Below are 23,422 nucleotides of genomic sequence, written 5' to 3' on the forward strand. Positions count from 1 at the left end.
GGGTGTGATGTGGAGCTTGGAGGAATTTCCTGAGCAGCCGGAACATAGCTGCAGCAGATTTTTACAGGGCACTTGCAGCCTTCTGAATTGGTGGGGAGGGAACTATTAAGGGCACTGATCTGGCTCAGGCAGAGGGCCTCAAACTAAACTGACGAGCTTGAACTGTATCCTGAAAGCTTTGGGGAGTCATTGCAGGGGTTTAAGCAAGGCAAAGGCATGATCAGATTTGTGTTTTAAAAAGATCTTGTTGGCAGCTGTGTACGAACGAATTGAAGTGGGTGAGTCTGAAGGTGTGGAGATCAGCTAGGAGGGTTTGTACACATGAGATATGATAGGAGCCTGCTCTCAGACACTGTAATGGAAATGGACAAGGTAGGAAACATTCTGGGGAGACCTAGCAGAGGGAACAGAGAAGACTGGTTAAGAGGAAGAGGAGAGGAAGAAGCGAAGAGCCTAGGACTCACCTAATGTATCTGAAGTGGATGTGTGGATAGCCGATCCTGTCATTCCCTGCAGCAGGGAGCCCCACAAAAAGTACAGAAGAGAAAAAACCGATTTCAAGTGTGGAAGTGTTGAATTTTGGGGTTCTGCTGAAAAGCTGGACGGAGACAACCTAAAAGGAGTAGTGCATGGAGGTCTAAAACTTAGACAAAATATCTGGGTCAGGGATAAAGATTTGGGGTTCATTAATATTTAGGTGGTAATTGAAATTGAGGGATTTAAATAAACTGTATAGAGTGAAAAGAGGAGAGAGCCCTGGGCAGACACTGGCACTAGAGGAAAAGGATTCATGAAATTGTGAAATAATGAGGGAGAAGGAAAATGAAGAGACAGTGGTTATAGGTAAACCATAAGAGGAAATAATTTCAAGACTAAAGAAAAGCTGTAGAAAGGTCAACATGATGAGTAATTCCACAATAAATGTAAAGAGTAAGACAACAATTGCACTAACTTTACCAGACACTTTACATTTAATCCTCATAACAAACCTATGGGTTGGATGCTATTATTATCTCCCTATTACAGATGAAGCTGCTGAGGCACAGAGAGGTTACGTCATCTGCCCCACATTACAAAGCAAAACAAATATTCATATCCACATGGTTGGACTCCTGAGTTTAGATACATATCAATCAACTTTCTTAGTGCCAAAGAGCTAAAAATCCTAAAAGCAGAGCTAAATTGCAGTGAACTGAGGAAGGATAGGGGAAATTAGGAATCAGAAACAGAGAGTGAATACCTCTCTCAAAGAATTTTTATAAAGTAAACTGAAGAGGTCCTGGATAGAGAGGGGAGGTGGGATTGAAAGGAGATTTTCTTTTTTTTCTGAAAGATGTGAAGTGATGCATGCATTGAGTTAATAGGGAGGGTAAAAGTGTGGACAAATGTAGATATGTGATGAAGTGAGTCTTCCTTGCAGGCATCAGGAGGGGTTAGAATAAAAAATATAAGTACAGACAATAATAGTGAACAAATATTTGTTGAATAAAATACATACTATATACTTGGCCCTAATAGGTGATGGGGATGTGAAAATGTATAATATATGATAATTGCCCTCAAAGAGCTCAAAGCTGAGTTGGAGGCAGATGATTATAACATCATAACATGTGCTGTTGTGAAAGAGGCTGCTGATACACTGACTTCGAGGGGATGGGAGTGAGAAGTTTTAGAGTGAAAGCTCATCTCCCACCACCTTAGCCTGTGATTTTATATTCCAGTCACACTGGCCTCTTTTTAATTCCTGAACATGCCAAGGGCCAGGATTCACATACCTGGTCTCTTCTTATCCTCAAGTCTCACTTGGATTGCCACTTCTTCAGAGAGTCCTTCTCTCACCACCTTATCTAAAGTTCCTCTTCCCCACACTATTCTCTCACATCGCCCCATTTACTCTCTTCATGGCTATTTTCACAAAGTGTCTTGCTTATTTATGCATTTGTTTATCGTGTTTCTTCTAGGTGTATGCTACCTGAAAGAAAGGACTGTCTTGTTCATCGTTGTCTCCCCAGTGCTTAAATTACACTTGGCACATAGGAGATGGTCAATATACTTTTAAATAAATGAATGAAAAGAAGAAATAATGTTTGGGCCAAGTCTCTGAGGGTGGCCATTAACTGTAGATGAGGTGGAGTAAGTCATTTTAGGTAAGATGGAAAGTAGTGTGACGTCATAGAAACATGAGCCAGGATGGTATATTTAAGCAGTAATTACAGTAACTTGTAATGTTGGTACCATCCCATAAAATAGCTTAGTGGTAGGGTTTAAGGGGAGTGGTTGGCAATAGAATGGGGTATTTGGACCATATAAGGAAAGGCCTTACATGTCAAGTTAAAGATTCTGTCGACAATGGAGAGTTCATTAAAAAACTGAGCACTATGGAAATTAGATCTTAAAAATCAATTTCATATAAATTTAGCTATTGACATTTATGCCTAAATTCTGAGTAATTAGAAAATCTTCTGTTTATTAAGTTCTATCTTGATGTAATTATGATCACACAATACAAACTATTGACCTAAACCCTTCATCAGAAATTAGATTTTTGTGAAAAATCAAGGATTTCTGTTTAGTGTGCGTCACATGTCCTCTTATGATCACTGCCTAGTAATTCAGTAGCCAGAGAATAAAGGGCTTTGTCATTATATAAAGACATCAATATTCATTAAAATAGTTGGGTTGATCTTTGTAGGTATGGTAATGGAAATCTGCAAACTTGTTTAACCAAAGATCAAACAACCTAATTAAATGTTAGTCGTGAATAATAATAACCTCTTTTTTTTTTCCTTTGGTAAGAGATAGCAAATGGTAGAAATGCAGCACACACACAAAAAAGCAAGCAACATTCACTGAGGAAACCAGTCTTTGTTTTTTATTAATTACTAGATTAGGAAAATGACATTTATAGAGGAAAATAACAGATCATTTAATGGATTTGCCATATTTCAGGAGTTGGCCAACTATGGCCCATGGACTAAATTTGGTCTCTGTGTTTTTAAATAAAATTTTATCGGATCATGGCCACACCCCTCATTTACATATCAATTATGGCTATTTCATGCTACAAACGTAGAGTTCAGCTAGTTTCTACAGAGATTATGTGGGCTGCAAAGCCTAAAGTAGTTTCTATCTGGCCCTTTACAGAAAAGTTTGTTGACTCTTTTCCTAGTGTAAGGTTTCCCTAAATATTTCCATATGACAGTTAGAGGGGCTTTAATGGGTGGATTTGTTAAAGGTCAAATAGTGAGAGAAACACTTGGTTAATCAATTTAATTTTTTCCTTACTGCAGGATCTTTTAAACTGATTAATGTGCTAATGCACGTTAGAGGAAAATATTACATTAGTATTTTGTAAGTAATACCCTTAAACATTTATAAATAATAGCATTCATAAGTAATAAGTAATAATAATTTAGATGTAATAAAATTACTTATATCTCTTTCTTGGGGACTGTGTATGGGGTTAGTGATCTGTGAAATATACTTTAGGAAATGCTCAAATACATGTTTCTTCCTGATTTTCTATTTCTAATTCTCTTTACTGCTCGAGAGGACAGTCAATGTCCTCTTTTCTACATAGTTTAGACATTTTAAGAGTTATTTAAGTTAATATAATGTGCACTTGCTCTTACTATTTCAACATGATCTCAGTATTATTTTGATGTCTGACTGCATTTTTAAAAGACACTTTTTCTTTCTTTTGAACAATTTTAAACTTAACTTGAACATAGTGTATTGAACAGTTATATAACTAACTACATGTTTTTTTTTGTTTTTTTTTTTTCCCAGACTACCACACTTGGAAAATATTTGAAAGCAAGCTGTATAAATTAGCTGCTCTTTAGAAATTAAGTGTGCATCTAGCATCTTCTTCACAGTGGACAGTCTGAGTTGCCAACTTATCTTTCGTTATATAGAAGTAACTGTTTTTGAAAAAGAAAATATATGTGGATGACGTGTTCAACATAATAGTATGATTTTTTCCCCTTAAGTGTAAGGACTGATTTAGATCAATAAAAAGTAGTAATTGATGATTGTGTTTACATATTCCAATTCATCTGATAAAAATTTGGGCTCATGCTTGTTTCAGTTTTCTTCAGTCATACAATGTAATATATGGTCTCTCAGAGTAGAGAATATTATATATTGAGGGTTTACAGTGGTTCTCTCCAGAGAGAAGGGAATGACCATGAAGCTGCAAAGAGTAGTAGTGGGTATAGATTATGTGGGCATGAAGTTTATTCCCAATGTTGCCAAACTCTAAGGTCTGTGAACATTTATAGATGGCCAAGTCTGAACTATTCCTGGAAGAGGATATAGATTGTAAAATGTTTCAGAGAGTATTTTGGCAGCATTAGTCTACAAGGTTGGGAATACAAGGATGTTATAAGCAAATTTAGAATTGTAGATTAAAATGGTAAATGTAAACTCACCTCAGTCATTTGGCAGGTATAATTTGCTTTGTGTAGAACTACCCCGCTCTATTGCCTCTTTTTTTGGTGTATTGGTTTTCTATTGCTGCTGTAACAAATTATCACAAATCAACTGGCTTAAAACAACACATACTTATTATCTTAAAATTCTGATGGTCAGAAGTCTGAAATATATGTTACTGAGCTAAAAATCAAGGATTGCATTCCATTGGAGGCTCCAGGGGAGATTGTGTTCTCATGCCTTTTACAGCTTTTAGGGGCTACTTGCACTCCTTGGCTTGTGACCTCTTTCTTCATCTTCAACCATCGGCACGGTATTGTCAAATCATTCCCTGACTCTGCTACTGTCATCGCATCTACTTCTTTTACCCCGCCCACCCCTCCCTTATAAGGATACTCATGATTATATTTGGTAAACTTGGATAATCCAGGGTAATGGGCCCATCCTAAAATTCTTAATTTAATCGTCTTTACAAATTTCTTTTGTCATGTAAGGAAATATATTCACAAGTTCTAGTAAATAGGTTATGGACATCTTTGATAGGACATTAGTCGGCCTTCCATATTTGACAAACTGGATGTATTCTTTAGTTAAACATTACCTTCCCCTATCACCCTGAATGTACTTCCACATCTGTGCCTTACCACACCAGACTAAGCTTGTGTCCCCCAAATGGGATTCTCTAATAAAATCTCATGTTTTCTCTTACTGTAGTGCTAGTACTGGTAATACACACCTGTTCACATCCATTTTTCCTAGTTGACTGTCATATTTCTAACACCTAATAAAGTGATGGGAGGATCACGGATGCTCAGTAACTACTTGTTGATATGTTTGGGAGTTTTATATATGTCATAATTAAGGAATGCACTGATATTTTGATTTAGGATGTAATTGGTGAATTTACTTCACTAAAACATTTCTTACTTAGAGTCTCAAATTATCTCCTAGTGGACTAATTCTTGGGGGTCTCCAGTCTGATTTCTTTGTCTTCTGTGCAGCTTTTAATTCTTTCATGCCATCATTTTTTCTTGATTTTCTTAATACCTATGTGACCATTTTTATTAGTTCTTTCAAGGTTAACTCGTTTTTCACTTACACCTTAACTGTAACTGTTCTGCATGATTTTATCCCCAAATCTCATCTTTCTCATTCTTCACAATTCATGGATTACTTACCCAAAACCATGATGTTATTACCTGCTTTTTGGTAACCATATCAATCTATTCAGCCTAAACTCTTACCTGAGGCACATGTTCAACTATCTACTGACCATCTCTTTCTGGAGTGCCGCAGAATCCCAAACTCCTCACAACTTACACACCTCAATCATCAAGCATCTTTCCCTTTATATCTATCTGTACATCCTCCTCCATTTGCCTATCTGGATCAATGAAGTTGAGACTCATACTTTTCCCACATTTGCTGCCACAGTTCAGGTTTTTACCTTTTGTGTATGTGTGTGTGTGGGGGGGAGGCAGGGGATAGAACTATGACATTGGTAACTTAAAATTTCAGAGTCTATCCTCTTCCCGTCTTCATAGTAATCATTCTATAACATATTTTCATTCTTTTCAAAACACAGAGCCCTTTCATGGCTCTCCAGTACCTACAAGAAAAGTCCAATATCTTTGCCACATTATGTAAAGTCCACTGTGATCAATGAATGACATTTCCAAGAGTGTGCAGAGTGTAATCTGTGGGCTTGGGCATTCGTCCTGGCTTAAATATGTAAGCCCTGAAAAGAGATTGCTTGATTTCAAATCTTGGCTCCATTACTTATTAGCTATTTGACTTTGGATAAGTTACTTCGTTTTTAACTTCCTTAATTTCTTTGTCTATAAAATTGGGTTAATAATAACACCTTTCTTAAATAGAGATTTAGTAAAGACTAAAACTTGTAATTTGTGGAAAGCTCTTTAAAAAGTGCTTGGCACAGCATCACTGCTCAGCAAATCTTATAGACTATTAATAATATTAATTAATATTAGCATTACCTTCTCATTAAATTTTATATATTCTATTACTTATCCAGTTTTTACATTTGGTAAGCACCCAGAGGACTGTATGTACTAGTGCTGCATGGCATATATTTGGGCATTAGAAAGATCTGGATTCACATCTTTACCAATTATACTTAATACTTCATGTTTAAAATAAGCAGAATATTATCTCATTCATAGATCTCTGTGAGAATTAAATGTGATAATATATGTCAAGTAATTATTACAATATTTAATGAGTATAGTAAATATCCCCAAATAGTACTATTATTATCTGTTCTATATCATGGTGCTTTGCACATATAAAGTATTTAATAACTGCTAAGTAATTCGCAAGATTCTAATTTAATGAAAACAAGTCTAGTTTGAGAAGACTTAGAGGGGTTGTGTCCTTGTGGCCTAATAGTAATCTGTGGGACCTCGACCATTATGAAATGCAATCCATTAAAATGAAGTCAAGATATTAAAATAAAGAGTAATCAGATACATATTTTTATTGGCTAAGTCTAGTTCAGTCTCTACCTTTGAGCTACTAGTCTAAAAATTTGTTATTTAATTTGTTCAACTTCCCCATCTTATTTGAACATTTTGTTTGAAAATTGTAATTTTCAATTTATAATTAAATTAAATAAAAGTATATTGAAAATCACAGTTTTATTTAATTTTTGAATTAAGCTTGACATTGTAGTTAATAGACCTATCAATTTATTTGCACAAGTTATTTATTAATGCCTGTTTCACAAACTGGACCATAATATGTATGTATTATGTGCTTGGTACCCAGTAGGCTCTCACCAATATTTTTGGAATAAATTAATTTCAGTAACCTCTTATAACCCTTTTAATTTACTTAAATAAGGCAGAGATTTAAAATTCATCCTAGAAAGGTAAATGTTTCTGTATATATAGATTTGATTTTGTGACTGTTCTAAATCAGGGGTTGGTAAACTATGACCTGCAGGAAGAATCCAGTGTGTTGCCTGTTTTTGTAAGGCATGTGAGTTAAAAACTGGTTTCATGTTTTTAAATGTTTGAAAAAAATAAAAACGAGAATAATATCTCATGTGAAAATTGTAGGAAATTAAAATTTCAGTGTCCATAAATAGTTTTCTTGGAACACAGACATGTTCATTAATTTCTATATTAGTTATGAGTGATTTTGCCCTAAATGACAGTTGCATAGTTGCAACTAAAACTGTTTGGCCTATAAAACCTCAAATGTTCACTATCTGTCCCTTTACAGAAAAAAAAAAAAAAATCAACATCTGCTTTAAATAAAATAAATAAAAAGAGACAATACGTAGTTCAACTTGCTTTTGATTTTGAAAGAATTAAGATAAATGACCACATGCATATTTTATCCTCTATTTAACTATAAATTGTATTTAGATAATTTACTATCAATCATGATTATAAAGTTATAAGTTATACAGTTCTTTTAAACCAAATCTTACTGTGAGAAAATGACCCAGTATTGATAAAATACATGCATTGCTTTATGTCAAATTAAATAGTTTTTATTTTGGAGTTTTGTGTTCTCGCTTGCTTTCATTTACGTGTGCTTTAAAATGTCTCATATGTGTGTATAACTATTTTTTTTGAGGGTAAAGCATTTACAGCCTAAGTCCTAAATTCAGACTTTTTGGAGGTATAATTATTCACTAATTTCAGAAATATTCTGTTCTTTTGTTTTTGAACACATACCTATTTTCCTCTATTTCAGCTCTCAAGCTTTAGGTCAGTACTTGCCACAATTTGAAAAAGAAAATAAAACTCTTGATAATATGCTGTATTCTTTTTATTTTCAAAGACTTTCACATGCATCACCGAAACCTGATGTATATGAACTTAGTCTGTAAGTTCATGTAAACTGAACTTGGTCCAAAACCTCATAAGTTAGGGCATGATATGTTTCATTCTTGGATTGGTATTCTGGCAGCTATAATAAAGGTAAAGATATTTTTAACCCTGCCTTATTTCACTTAGTTAATTACTGCATTAATATCAATTGCCTTAATATCAATAACTGTTGACATGGATAAATAGATGAAAGTCTGTTCTTTAATTTTAGTGGTTGAAAGTATTGTACATAATTGGAATTAGATTTTTAAAAACTTTTATAAAGGAATTCATCAAATAAAATATGGTCACTTTTCCATTTTTGTGTACAGTAAGTAGACACATATTAGCTATGATTAAATTTGCCATAAAAGCTTTTGGTAGTTCCGGTCATTTGCAATTTCTCATTTGCTCATTATCTTTCATAACCACTTCCACCATATTTTTTTTCTCCCTAACAGGAACTGTGTTGAACTGGGTACCAGTTAAAATGCTCTAACAAAGAGAATTCAAAATAATGGTTTAAAATAATAAAATGGTCTGTCTTTCTTTGGACAGTCCAGAGTTTTGTGATCCAAAGCTCGTAGTAAGATGCTTCCATCCTCAACACATAGCTGTCTTCTCTGAGTTCACAGTGTCTCCTCTAGTTTTTGTAATTTCCCAATCAGAGAGAACAAAGAAACTGGGAGCAGAGAATCAATTTCTTTTTTAACTTTAAACCACTTTTTATGAAACTGATTTGAATAGAGAGCCCCTCAGACTCTGACTTTAAGGTCCATGACTTTAGGCTAACCCCTGTGCACCTACAGATACACAAGAGGAAACTTGAAGATTCTAGTATATTAGGGAAAAATAGAAATTCTCAGAGTAAAAAAAATATATATACATTTTATACACACACACAGAGAGAGAGAGAGAGAGAGAGAGAGAGAAACATAAACCTTAATAATATATTGCTATTTTAAATGTAGCAATCCAATATGGTTAATTTTATATTACAAACAACCCACTCTACGATTTATTTGATAGATGATTGAGGGTTCTACAGAGAGTTAGTGACTGTTGATTCTATTTGGTTTATTTTCAAATGTTATTTAAAAACTGGCTTGCAATATTTAGCAAAACTAAGATATCGTATGACTAATTAACACAAATTTTAGGTGGCATTCCAGTAATTTTTAAGGATAAACTCAGTAGAACTCATTAATTTCTAAAATTTAAATGATTTGCACTGGCTTTGCCTCTTTCTTGGATGAGTAGTTCTTCTAGCAAGTACCCTAATATTAGACTGTCTCTTGAATTTTTAAACCGACATATTAAAAGAAAAGGCTTGAGTGAGAAAAATCATACAATTACAAAGCCATCCTTTCCACTTACTATTAAGCTAACAATGTAAGCCTAATATTTAATGTTATTAACAATGCCCACAGTCAAAGGTTTGTGATTAAATGAAGGATGCAAAAGAACTGCCATATTTAAAACATCATTTAATTTTTTTAGAAGAATGCAAATCAAAGCGAGAATTAAAGCCCAAGAGAAAATTTTATTTAAGCACATTTGAATTTCTATTCAGTTCCATTTAACCCTCAGATTTTTGTCTCCCTTTTTGATAAACTTTTGCCCTCTAGTCTGCTGTGAAAAGAACAATGAAGCAGTCACCAATGTTCCCTAAACTCTGTAAGTGACTCTTCCTGTGTCATTATCCTTTAGCTTCTATAAAGAGCATGAAAAATCTCCTTTCTACCTCTCCCACCAGGAATCCAGTGCAAAACATTGCACTCCATGCCTTGTAGAGCAGAAATCAAGAAACACAGAGCCCATCTAGAGTGTACATCTTGCATACTGAATGGGAAACATTATCACCATTATAAATAAACAAGAATCCTTTCTCTGGCAAGGCTCTTTTCCCATACAGTGTAGGCAAGTTGGCAAAGATCTGAGACTTCATGAAATGACTACTCCCAGTCTGGCCTCTTCTAGTGTTAGAGAAGAATAGAAACCTGCATAATTTTCAGGGACTTACTTTGTCTATGAATCTGCTGGCTGGGCTGGTGAAACCATTATGCTTTAAAGTTTTCAGCTTTTCATCAAAAGAAGAAGAAAGGCAAAAAAAAAAAAAAAGGAGAAGAGAGCTAAAGCAATAATTTAAATTTCAGAATTGAAGATTTGATACTGGTTTTCTATCTTTTCCCCTGCCTTTTTAGTCAAGAAGACAAACTCTCATTTTCATGGTAGTTTCCCTGCTTCTTTGTCAACTCATTAGTCTGTGAATCTGAAGAAGATTTTCATTTAGGAATCAGGCTTCAAATCCCAGGAATATCAGTGATTCTATAAGGTGATAAAACCATTATCCAAACCTTGTATACTGCCTTCTAATAAGTTGGCACTCTCCTTAGGAAATCCAGGACTTTACTAGATGCTATTGGTCTTAAATTCTTAGTACAGTATTTATTTGTATATGGAGTCATTTTTTACTTGATCGGAGTCAGAAGTTTATGAATCCAAAACAAAAACCAGAATAGGAATATGTATTTAACCTACTTACTTCTAGCAAAAGTATATGCTTTACAGATGATATATTTATATCTTCTGTGAAAATTACTTTTCCACTTCATCTTATGTCTTCCTCCCCTGTGCCTGCCTTTTCTTTTCAATTAGCCAAATTCCCATTTCTGACCTTTTTTCATTTTACTCTTTTTACCTACCCTAGTATTTTCTTCTCATGGACAAGTAAGAAGTGTGACCGAGTTTTGGAGTGCTCTGCTAAATTCCATAGAAATTGTGTCACTATAATGAGTAATGAGGCTTTGTTCAGATACACATTTACTGAGCATCTACTAGGCACCAAACACATTGTCTCCCCTGCCAAGAATACACACAGTCATAGTCTTATTAAACCATGATCAAAGGCCAATATTTTATGAAATCATATTATAAAAATCACTCTTAAGGCACTGAAGTTGTATTTCAACACACTCCTTTAGTAATATGAGATATTTTTCAAATCAACTATTTTACTGACACAACTTTTATTTTATTTCCATCCTTTTATTTTCAAGAATTATTTATTTTTGTTGAGATTCTTAGGTAGTATATCTAAAAACAAAGAAAGAAATTGTTCCCCTGTATAATACTCTGCAAAAGCACTAGATTGGGAATTATGTGATCTGAATTAGTGATCGATGTCTGTCACCTACTCATGTGATGTTAGGCATGCTACTTAACCTCTAGTTCTGAGGTTCCTTATCTTTCAAATGAAGATGTGTAATTTAACCTCACAGAGTGGTTGTGAAGAGTTAATGAGAACACACGTTGGATCATTTTGCAAACTGTTAAGGGCTAGTTGAATATGAATTATTTTAAGTGTCTTGGTTGTGAACATGTGAAAAATTCCCAACATTTATGAGTAAAAGTGTTGACTTTTCTGAGATAAGGACGTGTTGAGAAGGGAGTAAGTATGTGGCTTTGCCAGTTCTGTAACTGGAAACTTAGGTTGTGAGCCAAGACTTCTGTCTAAGGGATGACAAATGTGTTGAAAAGCAGAAACTATCAAGAAAAAAGGCAAAACATAGTGATGATATTTTATTTTATTGTTGATAGAATATCACTTTTATGAAAATTAAATTCATTTCTCTCTATTTTATGTGTTAGGTACTCTCATAGAGCAGGTACTTAGGAAAATTAGCTAAATTGTGAGGATCTCATCTGGGACTGTGACAACCTTAAAAGGAACATGGGAAATTTGGAAAGAGTTCTAAGGAGAGTCATAAATAGTGATAAAGTTTATGGACATGGAACCTGTGGGGAAAGGGTTCTGGGATTATTCAGTTTTCTAAGGACAAGGCTAAATGTAAAAAAGTGGAATATGTGATAATACTAAGGATAAAAGAACATCTGTTTTCTATGTCTAAGAAAACTCCAAAAGGAACTGGGCTTAAGCTACAGGATAACAAATTTAAATTAGCAACAAGAAAGAATTTCCTGACAGTGAGGGTTGTTGAGCATACAAGACTTGCTGGAATCCTCTTTGTACATCTTTGAAAAAGTGTTTTCATTAAAATAGAATGGTGTAGGTGTTGACCTTCCTGAATTAGGACAATGAGTCACATAACTTTTAAATAACATTTCTAATTTTCTGATTCTTAAGTACTGTTACTCTGGTAAATAAAAGAGAACTCTGACAAAAAATCGTTCATAATAAAAGCACTGCTTATTTGTATGGAACAAACAGAAAATGTATCTTGATTCCAGTTATTCTACATTTTATTATACGATAACTAAATTATTGTTTGGGATATGTTCAGAAAGATCTAAAGGAGGACTCTTTGGAAATTCTCTATGTCTGACTTCTTTCAACTCTGGAGTGACATGGAATAGGTCATACAAAGTGTGGGAAAGACTTATTTCTTCTTTTTCCTGTGCTAGGCTATATCTCTCAACCTCTTTTGTACTGATGTGTAAGAATATGTCTGAGTTCTAGCCAATGGAATGTGAATATGGTGGATGTTATATGTGCCATTTCTGGGTCTCTTAAGAAAAGGGTATGACCACTTCTGCTGTTTCCCATTCTACCTGTTGCAATATGACTGTGATAAAGTCCTAGGAGGTGGCTGAGCCACAAATTGGAAGGGGTCTGGGTCTCTTAATTACCATATGGGAGGCCACCTGCCAACCAGTAAGAGTGAGAAAAAAGACTATTTTATTTGAATCATTTACATTTTTCAGATTTGTTTCTTCTGCAAACTTGAAAGAGACATTGAGTAGCCAAATCCACTGTATTGTATTTACTTCTTGTCAGATCTTTTTCAAATACATTTTTTCTCTCCTTGTTTTGGTTTCTCTTTTATAAAACAATGTGAACAATTAACTTACTTTTTTTTCTCCCGTATTGGAATGATGAATGACATTGCAGTTTTATTTGTTGATGAATGATGAATGAATTATAGTTTTATTATTTAACCTAAAGCATATGAAGATTTTTCAGTAGTTGAATAATTATATTAGAATGTATTAGTTACAATATAGAGATTTGTACCCCATTTTACTCTATCTTCAAAGAAAAACAACAGAAAAAGCTTTAAGGTATAAGAGGTCCAATGTTTTACTATAAATAATTGTCTGTGAATGAATTTCAAACTGTTGAAAACATATCTTTTTTACTGCAAAGATTTTTTTTAGTATGCTTCCTAATGGTTATTCATAGCAAAGCTGTATTTAAGTTCTGTCTGTAAGTTAGAATTTTACATTTTATTCTTTTCTATCAGGAACCAGTACAACTAGTACTTTCACAGAGAAAAACTTATTTGCATAATATTTAACTATGTTTCTGTGAAATCGAACTATAAACCAAAAGAGATTTAGTGAACTTTCTAATTATTCTACCTTTCTATGGACATTATAGGTCACAAATATCTGCAAATATTTGTATGCTAATTAGTGGAATGGAATAGATTACTCAGAATGTGTCCTCTATGTCCTACTCTTGAGGAATTTGAAACTGGTAATAGAAATTTAATAAATGTGAGTCTACATGTAGTTCTAGATAAAGATATGGAGGCTTGTCTTAAGATTAAAGGACATGATAAATCATTTCTTAGTGTCTTCTGGCTCCCTATCTCTATTTGAAACCAAATTATTCATTCGTTTGGAGGTAATATTGCGTATCATTAGGAACTTTGAATCTGAAGCTAGAATACCTGGGTTTAAATTGTCTCTGTTATTTACTGACTGTTGGACCTATAGCAGGATTTCATTTCACCTTTCTATTTTCAGGCCCTTCATCTTTCAAAATGAGGCCTATAATAGAACCTACATTATATAGTTTTGTATGGAATGATCACTTAAGGGCCTGGTATACAATCGAGAAGTTATAACTATTATTCAATAAATATTTACTGATGATCTGATATATTAAAAGCTACGATATATTAAAGTTCATTATATGTCAGATGGTGTACTTGACACTTTAAAAGTCGTCTCATTAAATTATAACAATCCTCTATGAGGCAGGAATTATTATGTCAATTGCACAGATGAAGTAACTAAGACTCTGAGAGGTTAAGTAACTTGTTCAAAGTCACATAGTTAACAAATGGCAAAGCCAGAATTTAAAACTTGGTGTGCTAAACTCCAAAGCATTGTACATTGAATAACAGGGCTAGGTGCAGAGATAACAATGGTATATAGTCCAGAAGAAATCAGTTTAGTCATGGCAGAGATATTAAAAAGTATGTATCTCACTTAAGTGTTAAAAATATGAACGATGTGTGGTAGGAAGGAATCTCTTATGTTTTTTCATTGCGATTATTATGAAGTAACATATTTTCTTGAGATAGGTTGTTTGGAGATTGTTGCTGATGAGATAATTCTTGGGGCTTAATTATTGGCTGTTTTTTTTTTTTTCATTCCTTGATACCATTCCATGTGCTTACCCTGGCCCTGCCAATTGTTTCCTGAGCATGTATCATGGGTGCAAAAAGAACAGTGTAGGCATCTATGGGTGGAAATGGGCAAAAACATCACTACTATTGAAGAAGTCATTCAATATGGACGAGAAGGTTATGGGTGGAATATTCAGATGCATACAAGTTTGTCCATTATACTGAGACCTGACGTATCTTTGGTGAACTGTACACTGGGACTACAGCAGAGTCTACATCAGGATGACAGTTGTAGTTCTCTACTTGCACACTTCTGGCCATTATAGCCTAAACCTTACTGTCACCTAATTTGATTTCTCTGCCTGCAGTTAAAATAAATTAAGTCATTTATTTAGATAAATTATTTAGGGAGGTAAAAGTGTTAGTGACATTAGTAAATCAGAATTATAAAGTCAGAAGGGACCTCAGGAATCATTTGATCTTGTGTCTTCATAGTACCAGTGAGAGAACTGAGACCCAAGGAAGAGTCAATGGATTAACCGGGCCATACACTCTGCTATGTGCAGAGCTGGACTTAATAGCTACCTACCTTCTCATCATCTTGCTCACCTGCCATATTGAAGTAGGTAGGCATCAAGTCCAATTACTGATTCTGCTTCATATTTTCTGATATCCAAAAGCAAGATGATGAGAATTTTCATTGTCTCTGCCCTTGTTTTAACTGCAACAGGAAAGCCACCTAAGTGAGAGTAAGAGAGAAAAGGCTAAAATTAGTAAGACTCTTTTGGTTTATCAGCAACACTGGTACTATCTATGTCTTCAGCTGGCCTTAGCAAAGCAACTTCCCTTCCTGCAGCAGCCAGACTTTCCTCTGTGCATCAGAGCTGAGGCTTGGTTCTAGCTTCAGTCAGGCCCTGTGCTTGATCTGTTGCCTCTGGAAAAATTTGATAAGAGGAACCGCTTTTAAGGAGAGAGAAGGAAAGAGAAGCTGGAACAATGTTTCAAAATTTAAAGCCAAGAGGAACTTTAGAGACTACCTCATCTACCTGTCTCCTTTTACAGAAAATAAAATCCAGTTTTGGATGAGATGAGTGACTTTTGAGGCCGTAGGGAAAGGAGACAAGAATTTGATTCCTTATTCCAAGTAATTCCTTCATCATACAATAACCATAGTGGGTACATTTAATAAGCACATACTATGTACTAGGCATTGTGCTAATGCATGTATTATATGTTATATAACATAATATATATTATATCATATAGCACTTAAACTCTTAAGACTGGCCCCACTTGACGTCTGAGTAAACGGAGGCTAAGAGCATTTAACTAACTTTCTTAACATTATATAGTTAGTAAACAAAAGAACCAGTACTCCAATATAGGCCTTGTGAAGAGCTGTGGTGTCTGAGACTTCCTTGCAAGCTAACAAGTTAGCCTGCTATAGTCTCATGCATGCTTGCAGAAGACTTGAGACTCCTGGGTCAGTGACGAAAGGACTTTATTACTCAAATTAATGGTAGTAGCCACAGTACCAGCAGTTTTTGTGCCTCTTTTCCTATGGAATGGTGAGAAGGGGGATAGGTGTCACCTGTACCTGCAGTGAATTGTTATAGGAGTGAAAACTTGAGCTGGGAAACAAATCTTTTATAATGGGCAGTAAGAATGTTTGCCTTTTGATCTAGAGGGAAACACTATCTCTATCTTTTAAGACTGTTTGCTATTTAATCATGGGGAAAAGATAATTTGGAACAAAGTTAGTCAGTGCCACTGCTTAAAAGACATGCTCAAATGTGAAAAACCCTTGGAGAATTGTCTCCTAATATACTTTGACTGTAAAACTCATGTTATCATCCACTAGATCACACTAACTCGGTAGCATTTCAGCCGGCAGGAAAACATAATGTTGAAATGGTTTGCTGTTGAAATGAAAGCATTTCAATAATGTAAATTTCTGCCATCGAAATGCCTTTGGCAACCAGGCCATTAAATATTGGGATGAATCACACTGAGAAAGGTGTGTATAGAGCTGTAGATGTATACTTGGGGCTGATTTTCTACAAGTTCTCCTGTCTTTAGGCGTTCTTATCCCTTACTTATCAATCTATTTGAAGGAAGAAAGAGAAAGAGAGAAGACAGAAGAAACTCTGAGCTCAGTTTGAAAACAGCATCTTTAGGCTTTACATTGTATGCAGGTGTCATTGCTTGTCAGTCTTCACAGGTGGTTGCTAATGCTCTTTGGGTCTGTTCATAATATCAAAAAGGATGGTAGCTACCAAGATGGAAAGAACATCCTGAGTTTAAATAAATTCTGCTTGGATAAATTTTGCTCTTGTTTCTGGGAGTTTCATTAGCTTTAAGGTGAGGATGATCCTTGTAAAACTCATACTACAGTACCTGTCCAATAATAAGCAATTAGATAACATTAGTTATTATTATTATAAGTAGTAGAAGTCTGGCATGGCTGAAAGTAATACTGAGACATGCTTTTACTATATGGAAATCCCATAAGAAATATCACTTTGAGCTAAAGTCAGTACAAGGAGGAATTTTACATTGACAGCTGAATTTTTATTATTTAAAAATGTAGAAATAATATTTGTGATGATAATGTTAATGCTGCTGCCTTTAAATCCCAGAATGAAACTGCCTTCATTTATGCATTCCCCCAAAAAGGAACTCTTTTGTTAAGCCTCACTTAGTCCATCTTAAAGCACCTTTCAGTCAAAGAACAGCTTCTCATTAAGGGAAAAATGATTATTAACATCCTCATTTTGCTTCCTCTCGTGAATTATTTGCATTCAGAAATGTGCATGGCATTAGTTTCAGGGTAAATGCAAATATGACAGCGGGATTTCTCACCAAGCTCTTTTTTATTATTAGTGCTTTTTATGTACTCCATTTATTATTCCCTCATCATTTTTCACATTGTATTAAAATGTTAGATTTCTTAAAATAATAATATCTCTTTCATTTGGTAATTGTCTCAACCCTGTCTACAACAGTCTACATCACAGAGTGCCCATTTATAATTTGGAATGGCTTATAATGACGGTTCATCTTTGCTTAGGGGAGGCCCAGGAATTAGCTATCATGGTAACTGAATCCTCTCTCTCCCACCGAGAATGTGATTACTCCAGGTGAGGTTCAGGGGCTTGTGAAAGAGGGCAGTGGTGTGAGGAAGGCCTCTGCTGTGAATGCTGGCAGTATATTTATGGTCTGGGGCTTGAAGATAAATTAAGATTTTTTTTTTTCCCTCAGCTTTGAGCGGTGTCCATCTCCAATGCTTTTTAAATACAATAGGGCACACTATATCTTTCTCTCAATGTTGTGAAGGTGTTTTGTGAGAAAGCTTTGTTTGCTGCATCCAGTGTCCTTCCTTTGAAGAATGAATGAATTGGCAGGCTGGGTATTCTTCGTCAAAGGGTAGTGGGCACAGCTTAGCTGGAGTGGAATCAGGGAATCAGGGATATACTTTCCGCTGGGGTCTGCCTTGATAAACTGATTACAATTATTTTGTTTTACCCTGGTCATAAAAAAAAAAAAAAGGTAATAGATCTGACTAATAAAACGAAACTAATAAAATCATTTGATCATTTTGATTCACTGCACTTCACTGTACCAAGCTTCCCTGTTGACTCACAAATTGTTGCTGTCAAATCATTTTATGTTTGTTTCTTTTGGATATGACTTAACGTCTCCTTTTCTCGCCCCCTGTTACTGTCCATCATTTCACTTCTTCCTTCCAGGGAGCCAGGGGATGATTAATGATCAAGGCTCAAAACAAGCTGTCTAGGAGATCATACAAATGTGTCTGTTCTTAAAATGGCATAGTGTGCAACATGTAGAGGTTCTGATAAGGCTTTTACCATAGGATCTGCTTCTTGGTACATTACAAAATATAGATATAATAATTAGCTTTTGTGCTTTTATTGTATGACATGTAAATTTTTACTTTGCAGAGTATGAGATGAAAGAGTACTGATTTCACTGTGATTTGGAAGATAACAACAGGAGTAAGTGTGCTGCTCAGAGTTCTGTGGGTACAGGCTTGCAGTTGGACATGTTCTTCCACATATTTTTATAGTGCCTATCTTGCACCAGTTTTATTAAAAATCCTCCAGTGAATGGTGGTTCAGCATATACCAGCTGCATTTGGTGAGTGGGAAAAGCGGGATAATGTGTTTGTAACAATTGCTATTAGGCTGCTGGGCAGCATCCCCCTATTCAACCTAAAGTAGGTAATGTTAATTCTGAGTGGTTCCGATGTACTCGACACTTTGCTAGGTACTCTACAAATATTATTTCATTATATTTCACAACAATGCTTTGAGGTAGTTCCTATATTACATGCATTTATACAAGAGGAAGTTGAGAAGCAAAAATATTAATCAGAACTTCCCAACATTTTCATGTCATAAAACACCTAGAATAGTATATCTCTGTGGCACACTGAGGAAAGTAGATGAGGATGCTTGCTATTAGAGGCCATCAACCAAGGTTCCAGGCAAGCCAGTGCCTTGATAAACCTGTACTGTAACCCATTTGCAGCACAACAATGTGCATATAATGGGAATTCACATGTCATCATTATTGGGGAGATTTTTCTTTCTCTTTTTTTGGACTCTTCCTTTTTTTTTGAAATCATCAGTTCATAGGCTTGGCTTTTTCCCCCTAAAGAGAAGTTCATCTTTCCCCTATTGATTCACAAAACTGATTTAGCGTATGGAGATTGTAAAGTGACAGACTCTGGATTCAAACTCCTCGGGTTTATGTACAGGCACTGTTCATGGCACAGCTCATATTCGTATTCTGTCACTTGTTAATTGTCACTACTGGGAAGTTACTTAACCATCTTTCCCTTAAATGACAATAGAAGCACCACTTGGGATTGTTATAAAATAACACCTTTTTAAAAAAAAATTATATTCACTTGTCAATTACAGTTGATATTCAAAATTATTTTATATTTATTTCAGGTGTACAGCATAGTGGTTAGACATTCATATAATCTACAAAGTGATCCCCCAATTAGTACCCACCTGGCACTATACATGGTTATTACAATATTATTGACTGAATTCCCTACTCTGTACTTTATATCCCTGTGACTATTTTGTAACTACCAATTTGTACTTCTTAATCCCTTCACCTTTTCACCTAGTCCCCTAAACCCCCTTCCATCCAGCAACCATTAGTTTGTTCTCTGTATCTATGAGTCTATTTCTGTTTTGATTGCTCATTTATTTTGTTCTTTAGATTCCACAACTGACTTATTCTACTTAGCATAACACTCTCTAGGTCTACCCATGTTATTGTAAATAGTAAGATTTCATTGTTTCTTAAGGCCAAGTAATATTCCACTGTACATATATATCACATCTTCTTTATCCAATCGTCTATTGATGGACACTTAGGTTGTTTCCATATCTTTGCTATTGTAAATAGCACTGTAGTGAACATAGAGGTGCATATATCTATTTGAATTAGTGTTTTGGATTTCTTCAGATAAATACCCCAAAGTGGAATTGCTGGGTCATAAGGTAGTTCTATTATTATTATTATTATTATTATTATTATTATTATTATTATTATTATTTTGAGAAACCTCCAAATAGTTTTTCATAGTGGCTGCACCAATTTGCAATCCCAGCAACAGTGCATAAGGCTTCCCTTTTCTTCACATCTTCACCAATGCTTGTTGCTTGTTGATTTACTAGTGATAGCTATTCTGACAAGTGTGAGGTGATATCTCATCGTGGTTTTAATTTGCAATGAAATAGTAACTTTAAACCACTGAGAACAGTGCCTGCTACATATGAAACACTCATGAATGTTAACTATTATATCACAGGTATTAGCACTTTGTTACATATGTTGCATGTATTTTTTCCAATTTACCTTCTTCTAGTCACTTAATTTGTGAGATTTTTGATATATATGAAACTTTTGGTGATGACTTTGAAACAAGTCCAATTGTTTAATAGAATGCTTGTTTAAAACAGGTATGTAGTTAATAGCAGTGATAAAACAGATACCAGTGATAAAACAGATACGTGTAAAAAGACACCCACAACTATTTCAATGACATTTCATTTAATTTTTTAAACTGCCCATTCCAATGATTTTCTACAAGAGATGAAAGCAAATAATCATGTTACATTTACTAGTTGATTTTTTGGAGACTTTATTCCTCTCCATGTTTGTCTTTTGATAGTCCAAAATGAAGAAAACATTTTTATCTCTGAGGAATTGCAGGGCTCAGGAATGTTCGACTTTGATGCCTTCACTGTAAAGTACCACCTTTGCTATGAAGTACTCAGTGTCATCGCTCAAAACCTTGGCCAATTCTATTAGGAACCTTGGAACGTAGGGGTTACAGCAACTACTTAACTGCCACACAGGCAACCAGTCAGGGGGACTGAGAGATGGTGTCATTGTTGAAAGATGGTCCCTATATCAGCGTTGTTATGTGTATTATGTGAATGACAGGCAATACAATTTCTCATCCACAGAGAGTTGGTAAGAAAAATACACTCCAAATGAAACCAATAAGAACCCTCATTTGGTCAGAAGATAAATTGCCATCATTTTTTTTAACCCATAGTAATGGTTTCTTTCTGATTTATATATGTGTGTGCACATGGCATGTGCATGTGTGTGTGTGTATGTGTGTATATATATATTTCTTGGAAAGATAATGACTCAAAAAAGTAGACTTGACAGATTTGTCCTATTGTTTTATAAATCATACTATATTTGATAATTTTTCTGTTTAGGTCATCTGATATCTGACGAAATATAACTTTTCCAAAGGAATCCTTGAGAGGTCCAAATCCCCCTTCCTCCTTGACAATGAAAAGTATAGATACCTCATGTCTCTGTAAGTGGTGATCTTGCAGATTTGAATTCTAATGAAAGAGATTATTCTTTACAGATTCCTAGGAGCTTAAAAATGTTCCTATCACCCCTGTGTCCAATAAGGTACACATGACTTCTATTATTAACCACTGTGCATGTCAGTAAAAAAATCTATACATGCCGAATTTTAAATGCCTATAAAGAAAATTACCACATTGAGGCAATTTTTAAATGTGTTCAGAAAAGTTAAATGTATTCTATCAACGAATACATTTAATGTTTGGAAACCCAGAAGATTGTCCATATGTTTTCAATTCTTGAGGTGACTGGCATCCATTGATCAAACTCTAGGCCAAAGATTCCTTCAAATCACATAGATCTGCCAGACAGGAGCTGGCAGGGATCTCCTTATTTTGTTACAGCCTGGCTGGCAAGCAGGGCAAAAAGCTGTATGGATGAACATATGAATACTTCTACTGTCCATATCAAAAGGGTAGCCAGCATTAGCATAATTTCCATCCCTGTGATGCCTGTCTTAAACTTATCATGATAATGTGGCTGGTGGTAAGAAGAAGATTTGGCTGGTAGTGCACTAAAATACAGTCATTTATATAATAAGAACTTAAGGGAATATTATAATTATTGAAATAACTCAAGAAACATCCATCTGGATTAGTATTAATGCTTGCTGGTTTGTGCACATGTAAGTTAAATATAAACAGATCCCTTGATGTCTGAAAGCTTAATATGAGTGACATATGCATAAACAGATTGAAAGATACACAGACAAATGCCAATATCAACTAAAAAAGTAAATTGAACCAAATATTTACATGATGTACAATCACTTGCACAATGCTTAGAGGGTGAAATGTGAGACATGAAATGTGCCTATCAGAATATCTATCAAGGGAGAAATAATCTCATTAATTCCAGTTACTCATAGGGAACTTTCTAAGGTAATAGTCTTGCTCTCCTCTCTCCCCAAAATAAATCTTTATATTTTGAGAGGCTAACGTGGCCTCTGGGCCATAGCAGATGCTCAGTAAAATTTTCAAAGAAGGAATGAAGGAAAGTTTGGAAAGAAAGAGGGTTTTAGTTGTGTGTTGACTACATTTAGAACCTAGGAAAAATGGACGATTTGATTGAGGGTCCTGAGAAAATATCTTTGAGTAAAAATATATGCAAATAAGCAGAACTTTAGAAAGATAAGAAATGGAATGGGAGAGATAAAATTCAATTTTAGTTAAATGCTTCTCAGACCTTGCTAACATACTTTTTAGCTTGATTCTATAAATACTTGTATTTGACAAACATACTAGCGATTAATTTATTAATTGAATCAGAGAGAAAATAAAAATAGAGCTGTTTGTCTTCTTTTAAAAGTGAAATTTTTCCTAACTCTTATTCTCTCTGGTTTGGAAAGAAGGAATCTTTTTGCTCAGGATGATATAGGAGTGATCTTGAGACCTTTGGTTCTCCCACCTGATGTCACGCCTATAGGAAAACCTATCGGTAAGAGCCATAGTGTTAGATTTTACCTTTGTCATGATGTTTAAGAGCTTCGTTCCACTCCAGCGGGGCAGTTCAGCATCAGGTAGAGGGAGTTTTAATTCCAGTAGGATTGTGCTCAAAAGGAAGTGTGGCTAATCGTAATGCCAGGGTTGTTTTGAGCGTGATGTTGAGCCATTCAGCTGGTCAGGCAATAAGGACAGGGAGAGCTCTACACTTTTGGGTAGGCGCCTTTCAAAGCCTCTCTAAGGGGCACAGTCAGGAGAGAAGCAGAGGAAACCACCATAATCATTTTAAAGAAAAGGAAGAAATCACAAAAAAACAAGCCAATGATGAGACAATCTTATTACAAACAACAAGATTCCATTTCTCAAACTGATCATTTTGAAAATC

This window comes from Pteropus medius, unplaced genomic scaffold (genome assembly GCF_902729225.1).
Source record: "Pteropus medius unplaced genomic scaffold, Ma_sr-lr_union100, whole genome shotgun sequence".
NCBI classification, from domain to species: Eukaryota; Metazoa; Chordata; class Mammalia; order Chiroptera; family Pteropodidae; genus Pteropus; species Pteropus medius.